The following is a 7,318-nucleotide window of genomic DNA, read 5'->3' on the forward strand; positions in this document are numbered from 1 at the left end:
ACACACACACACACACACACACACACACACACACACACACACACACACACACACACATTGTGGGAAGAGTCATTGGCACTCCAGGTGAACTGGAAGAATGGACTAGCCGAACTCTCATAAAGAGTAGAGTTTGATAGTAGTCTCGCGAAGTACGTACATTGATTATACCCCCGCCGCGTAATTTATATATCCAACGTGTCTCAAGGATATCAAAGTGGTGAAGAGATATAGGAAACTTGCGTCGGACGTTTAATTTTTTTTTTTCTTTTTTTGTATGAAACCAAAGCAAAAAATCATTAACACGGTTGACTTGTTGCGTGGTACAGTTCCAGCAGCAGCAACAACAGCAATTACAACAACAATTACAACAGCAGCAACAACAATACCAACAGTTACTGAAAGTAATGTTGAAGAAGTCTGAAAATACTTCAGGTTCGTTCTCGTCAGACAGCGTAGCAAATTCATTTGGAGAATTTATTCATAACCCAGAAGAAGGTACTATTTTTTCTGCATATTTTAGAAAACACGAAGAAATCTTCAAAGAAGAGTGTAAAAACTGGAATGACGAGAAGTTGCAACTGCTTTTAAGAAAGTTATCCCCTGCTGAACACGAAAAATACTGTAACTATATTCTACCAAAAAACCAGGTGAGTTTTGTTTCGATGAAACAGTCAATCTGTTATCGAGAATTTTCAGTGAAAGAAGTTCTCTGTTCAATACTCATTGGCAATGTTTAAATTTAGTTTAAAAAAAGATGATGAAGATTTCGTCACCTATGCAGAGAGTGTGAAAAGTTCAAATTAAATGAATTAACCCCGGATTTGTTCAAATGTCTAATTGTTGTTCAAGGTTTAACAGCAAGAAAATATGCTGATATATGTACCCGTATACTAACAAAATTAGAACAGGACCAAAAATTAACTCTACAGGCAGTAGCTGAAGAATGCCAGAGGATTATAAATTTAAGATATGACGCGGAAAAATTGAAGAGAAAGATTGCTCCCAGAAACATGTGTGTCGATTTGAAACGAATAAGAAAAAGAAAAACGATCGTCAAGACAAAATTCATGCTATGGATGCAGAGGCTTACATTTTAAAAGCAATTGTCCTTTTAAAAATCGTAAATTCTAGAAAGAATGTATTGTTAAAAAAATTTCTAAGTGAGGATCAGAAAAAAAATTGTGTCCATAAAAATGAATAATATGAATATTAAGTTACAATTGGATACGGGCAGTGATATAACGATAATTAATACAGATACATGGAGAAAAATAGGGAAATCTGGATTAAAGGAAACTTCGAAAATTGCGCGAAATGTTTCAGGAAAAAAAAATTGCATTTCATGGGCGAAATGATACGTGGAAAAACCTTGAAAGCCAAAGTTTTTGTGTTGAAAAATACAACAAATTTATCGGAATGTTCAAAATTATTGACAATAAATACCCATAAAGGGCTGTATAAATTTAATCGATTTTCCTTTGGTATAAAGGTAGCACCTGGCATTTTCCAACAAATTATGGACATAATACACGCAGGTTCGGATTTCGCTGTAGTTTACCTTGAGAACATACTCATAAAAAGCAAATCTCAAGGTCAGCATGCTGAGCATGTTAAAAAGATATTCAAAAGAATAAAAGAGTATGGGTTTAAGCTCAGCGAGGAAAAGTGTGAATATTTTATGCCAAGAATAAAATATCTAGCGCAGATTATTAATGAAAATGGACGAAAACCAGACCCGTATAGAGCGAATGCAATAAAAAATATGCCTCCCCCAATGAACATTATAACGTTACAAGCACATTTGGGGGCTTGCAAATTACTACCAAGCATACATACCAAATATGCACGAGTTAAGGGCATCCCTGAATAACTTATTTAAAAAAGTGGAACTGGTCGGAAAATGCCAAAAAGTTTTTGAAGAAATTAAAAATGTCTTAACGTCGGAATTGTCGTTATTCAATTTTGACCCAAATTTAGAAATAGTAGCGAAAGCAGCAGATGCTAGTGAAAGTGGTATTGGAACTGTGATTTTACACAAGTATGAAGATGGTAGCCTGAAAACAGTAGCTCATTCTTCACGTTTATTATTGCCGGCTGAGAAAAGCTACAGTCAAATAGAGAAAGTGGCATTAGCCAACCTATTTGCCGTAAAAAAGAATTCCATAAATTTATATATGGAAGAAGGTTCCGGCTGCAGACAGGCCACTTCCCGTTATTGTCGATCTATTGATCAAAAATGGATATCCCCACTCATACAGCCAACAGATTGCAGCGCTGGGGGACGATCCTACTGAATTACGACTTCAAGATGGAGTATTTGCTATCGAAAAGATTGGGACATGCAGATGGTTTGTCAAGATTAATACCAAAATACAGTGAACCGCTAGAAGACATAATGATAGCGGCGTTAAAAGCCGAAAATGAAATAAAAAATATATTGTGCAATGTTGTGCGTGAATTTTCTGTGACATTGGAGGAAATAAAAATCAAGGCAGAGACAGATGAGTTTATCATAAAAAGGAAAAAAAAATAATGAGCTCAGAAGAAACAAATAAAAAATACGTATGGCAGGACATTAAACAGTTTCGAATTTGTATTCGATATGTGATAATGCTCTTATGTATGCACAGAGGGTCTTAATACCTACCGCGCTACAAGGTCGAATGTTAAAGGAATTTCACACAAGACAACCAGGAATTTCTAGAATGAAGTCACTTATGAGGAGTTATGTATACTGGCCAAAAATGGATCAGGATATCGAGAGGTTGGTAAAATCTCGCAAAGGCTGAGCTCTTACAACGAAATCACTACCTATAAAATTTCAACCTTAGCCCAAGACCCTGGGTTTCCTGACCGAAATATTAATTTATTTCGTCATTTATCATGTTGGTAAAAACAAGACAGTTTAGTAACTGTATTCGATGTAATTGAGGTTTGAACGAGCACACGTATTTAGAAAAAGGCGGAGAGCAATTAAGGGGTGATAAATAACTACATAGAAGATATAACAAGTATTTTACGAGTGTTTAAAAAATTACATAAACCAATACTGAAATGGATTATCAGGAATCTGCTGGTTTTTATTCTTAATCCTGCATTTACCTGCATCCGTGTCACTTTCATGCATCCAGTATTTTTGTTATTTTTTGTAACTGTGTTGAAAAAATACTCCATTCAAAGTGAGAGCTAATATCCCGAGTTATTGGTCCAACATAGACTACTTTGGTTATCTATTTTACTGTTATTTCGAGGCTTTCTGGCAACATAACCATGAATAATCTTCTCTTGATATGCATACAGAAATACATCTGATGTTCTGTTGCAGAAGTGTTGTACAACTCTGGTTGCGAAAGGATGTGCTGCTCAGGTACCTGGGATTTGAGCAAACCGAAAAGATGCTACCATCCATTTCATTTCACAGTTTTGTTAATGAATAGTGTTCAATACTCCAACAAACTCCTTTCCTCACAATTTGTTCAGCTGTGATGATATTATTAATATCTCAGTAATTTTGAGGTGGGATATAGCTTCACTCAGATTGTATACATTTTATATATTAGATTCCAGTATGCAATTGGCCAGGGGTTTTTATCCATGAAAACGGCAGTGTTTTAGGCTATCACTTTAATTTTGCAAGCGCTACCCAGCTTGGTTTGTTTACATCACTGTTGAGTGCTTGTTGGTAAAAGTCAATATTTCCGATAGAAGGTCAGCTGATTTCATTAGTACCCGAGAAACAAGTCTCTTTCAGATGCTTTCTTATCCCGACATTTTTAAATGATGGTGTATCCCCATTGATGGTGCATATTTTTGATGGGCAATAAGGACAATACTTATAAGGGCAATCCTTGTTTCAGAATTCATTTCCATTTTTGGCTACCATGCCTCCTGATTAAAGTCTTTTTCTTCACTTCAGTTGTTTTTTTTTTTAACGAATCTGTATCTTCCTCAGAAGCCTCTTTGCGTTTATTTTCACCTTATATCTCTGTGAACTTCTGATTGATTCCAATTAAATTCCTTGTTAATTACTTTTCGTTCAACTCAACTACCATCTCCTTTGGTGCTGGATTTTTTACTAGAGGTTTTAACTCTGGTCTATGAGTTCTTACTTTGTGGTCAACTATTTTCTTTTTACTGTCCCCAAGCATTGTTTTTGTTTTATCGTCTATTCTTAATTGACGTGGAATGTAGTTATTTGTTTGTTCCCTTGTGCTAAGCAGTTCCACATAATCAATAGTCTACTGCAGAAGACTATTTTCCCCCCAATTTTCCAAATTTATATGGACATTTATTTTAATTGTTTTGCTTTCCTCCAATTCAGTGCCTCCAATCCGTTGCATTGTAGTTAAGTGTTAATTTGCCAAAGTGAGAGGACATTGTAGTGTTGTAAATATTCACCATCAAGCTCGTTAATCACTTATTTTGGAAGAAATGCTCACATCTGCAGGGCATCTGCTGACTTCTATGACTACACATAATTTTTCGTCCCTGTCCCAAACTACTATATCAGGCACATTATGTTTTCACTTGGCAGAAGTTTTGATGAGCCTGTTTTACCAATATAATATGTGTCCTAGAACTGATGCGTTAGTTGTGTTTAGCCCAGAACAGTCTTTCTTACGAATGACATCATTGTGTTAGCAACATCATATTACAATGGGAAGTATGAACTCGATTGCATTTTGGGGAAACTGCTATAACCTATATATCTTTGACAGAAGTGTAACGCAAGCACCATTTTCGTTTGCATCTTAGGAATTTAAGTTATCTCCTGTTCTTGGATTGCAAAAGATTAATCATCAAAATGTATTGTGATGTAATTGTCTGCAGTTCAAGAGAAGCTATACCTCATGTTAATATATTCTTTGGTTACTATTTATTCACAACAACTTAATATTATTATGTATTTTTAGATATATTTGGAGCACTCATTATGCAGAACAGAGGGAATAAACAAACCATTATTGCAAAGTTTTGCGGTTTGAGAAGTAGTTTTACAGCGTTCCACTGTCAAATATAAATATTTTTTGACCAAACTCCATCTCTATATCAGCAGAAAATCTAGATGTTTCTCAGCATTGTAAATGTTTCAAGGTGAATTTTTAAATCTCCACAAAGTTAAGGGATGCACTAGTATCTCTTACTCTTTTAAACCCTACATAACCAGTGACTTGAGTTTTTTGTAAAAGTAATAACTGAGTTTAAAGACAAAATACATAGAAGTACTTACTGACTGTTTCCTTGGAATATTTCTTTTGACTTATAAAATCGGAGACAATCGTTTCGATTTCAGTTGCATGTTAAAGAGTGTTGGCCTGGTCTTTGCGAGCTTTTTAATGGTATCAACTAAAGCAAGCAGCCATGTGTCTGGAATAGATTCTAATATCTTTCTGTAATCAAGCCGTAATGTTTCTACATACTTTCTTTCATCAGACTGTACAGCATTATTTACCGAAAGTTTTTCGGCACATCTCACACTCGCTCCTTTCCATCTACTTACCCATCAGTCTTTATATTGTTTGACTTGAAGTAGTCTTGTACTAGCGTCAGCATCCAACTATTGGGTTTCTTCTTGATGTTTATTTTCTCCCATTATGCAGCTTTAAATACAGTATTGTAGAGAATGTTAACGTCGACTGTGTAAGTTTTATTGTTGTATTATTTCTTGACAGTAACAAGTCACGATGCATTCTGATTAAAATCTTTCCTTTCTTTCCATCTCTAAGACCACAACAATTTAACATCTCCACGAGAAGGGCACATTTTATTAAGATTTTTTTTCTTCATTCTCTTGTAATTCAGCTTGTAGATTAGAAGCAAACTTGTGATTAATACTGGGTCATCCGAAAATATTTTTTCAATAACGGAATTTTTCACTCAGCATCCTGAATGCATTTTTAAAGTTATAATATATGAGATATATTTTGATGAATGGATGGATGGATGGATGAATGGACAACTAATTATATTTTTAACGCATATTTACGGAGGAGGGTAGCGCAATTGTTCAAATTTTTAGAGTCTATGAGAATGGTAAGAGTAAGGGGGGAAAGGATCTTCAACCTAGAGACCTGATCCGGATGCTTGCTTGAGAGTGAAGGGCATATATATATATATATATATATATATATATATATATATATATACATACATAGTGCATGCATACATTCATACATACATACATACATACATACAAACATGCATACATACACACATGCATATATAGACACATACATACATGCTTGCGCATATGTACGCATACATACGGACATGAACAACCTAGAAATGCAGGAGAGGACAAGGAATGAGTACTTTGAAAGAGTTTTAAAAATATGGTCGTCTGGGCTCCCAGCTTACAAGCCTATCACCTGCAATACCTTTCCAGCGTCTGTCCTCACGCGCACATTTGGCCTAAACTGATCACTACATGAATTCAATGACGTAGCTGTACGATCTCACAAATTGCTTAGTGTTACAGGATACTTCAGCATCAATGGAGATGAAGGCAAGCTATCCTCCCATTTTAGGATGGTGGCCGTAGTCTTAAATTTGTATTGTGACACTGAAGCAACATTTTTGGTAGGTAAAAGAAGCCAGTAACTATCTAGCCTAAGATGATTAAGTAGATAATGGATTTGAGGAGAGGCGTGAAATAAGAGCTGATACAGGTCTCTTCCCAAGAAACATTTGTAATTTTAATTTATCAAAAGAACAAAATAAATAAAATGAACTATTTCTCTGAGAAAGTAATACATGGTATTTGGCACAAAAGATACAAGCCATAGAAAGAATAGATCATATCAAAAACTTAACATGGAATACCGACAAGTTTATGACATCTCACTTTGAAGGCTGTCTCCACGTAATTCAAGAATAAGAGACCCCTACCAAGTACCTGCGGCATGAAAGGTAGACTGTGCAAAACCAAGATTGAAGACAACAAACATATTCAGTTCTTTACATTATTTATATTTGACGGATATTTGTCCTCATCTTGTTAGTTGTTAACAACGTTTCGGCTGATATACCCTCCCCGTATTCATCAGATGTCTTGGGGAAATTTCGAACCTGGGTTCTCATTCCTAAGGTATTTTTCGATGTTATTATTATTATTATTATTATTATTATTATTATTATTCAGGTCACTGCCTGGAATCGAACTCGGAATCTTGGGGTTAGTAGCCCGCGCTCTTAACCACTACGCCCACGGGCATATGGCGTAGGGGTTAAGAGCGTGGACTACTAACCTCAAGATTCCTAGTTCGATTCCAGGTAGTGACCTGATTAATAGTAATAATAATAATAATAATAATAATAA

At 35.3% G+C, this 7,318-nt stretch overlaps 1 protein-coding gene across 1 annotated transcript in view; it reads right to left on the bottom strand.

Moving 5' to 3' along the window:
* Positions 1–7,318, bottom strand: part of LOC106871166 (histidine ammonia-lyase) — a 59,155-nt gene that overhangs the window by 24,512 nt on the left and 27,325 nt on the right. The window lies entirely within an intron of this gene.

Source organism: Octopus bimaculoides, chromosome 1 (assembly GCF_001194135.2).
Source record: "Octopus bimaculoides isolate UCB-OBI-ISO-001 chromosome 1, ASM119413v2, whole genome shotgun sequence".
Taxonomy (NCBI): Eukaryota; Metazoa; Mollusca; class Cephalopoda; order Octopoda; family Octopodidae; genus Octopus; species Octopus bimaculoides.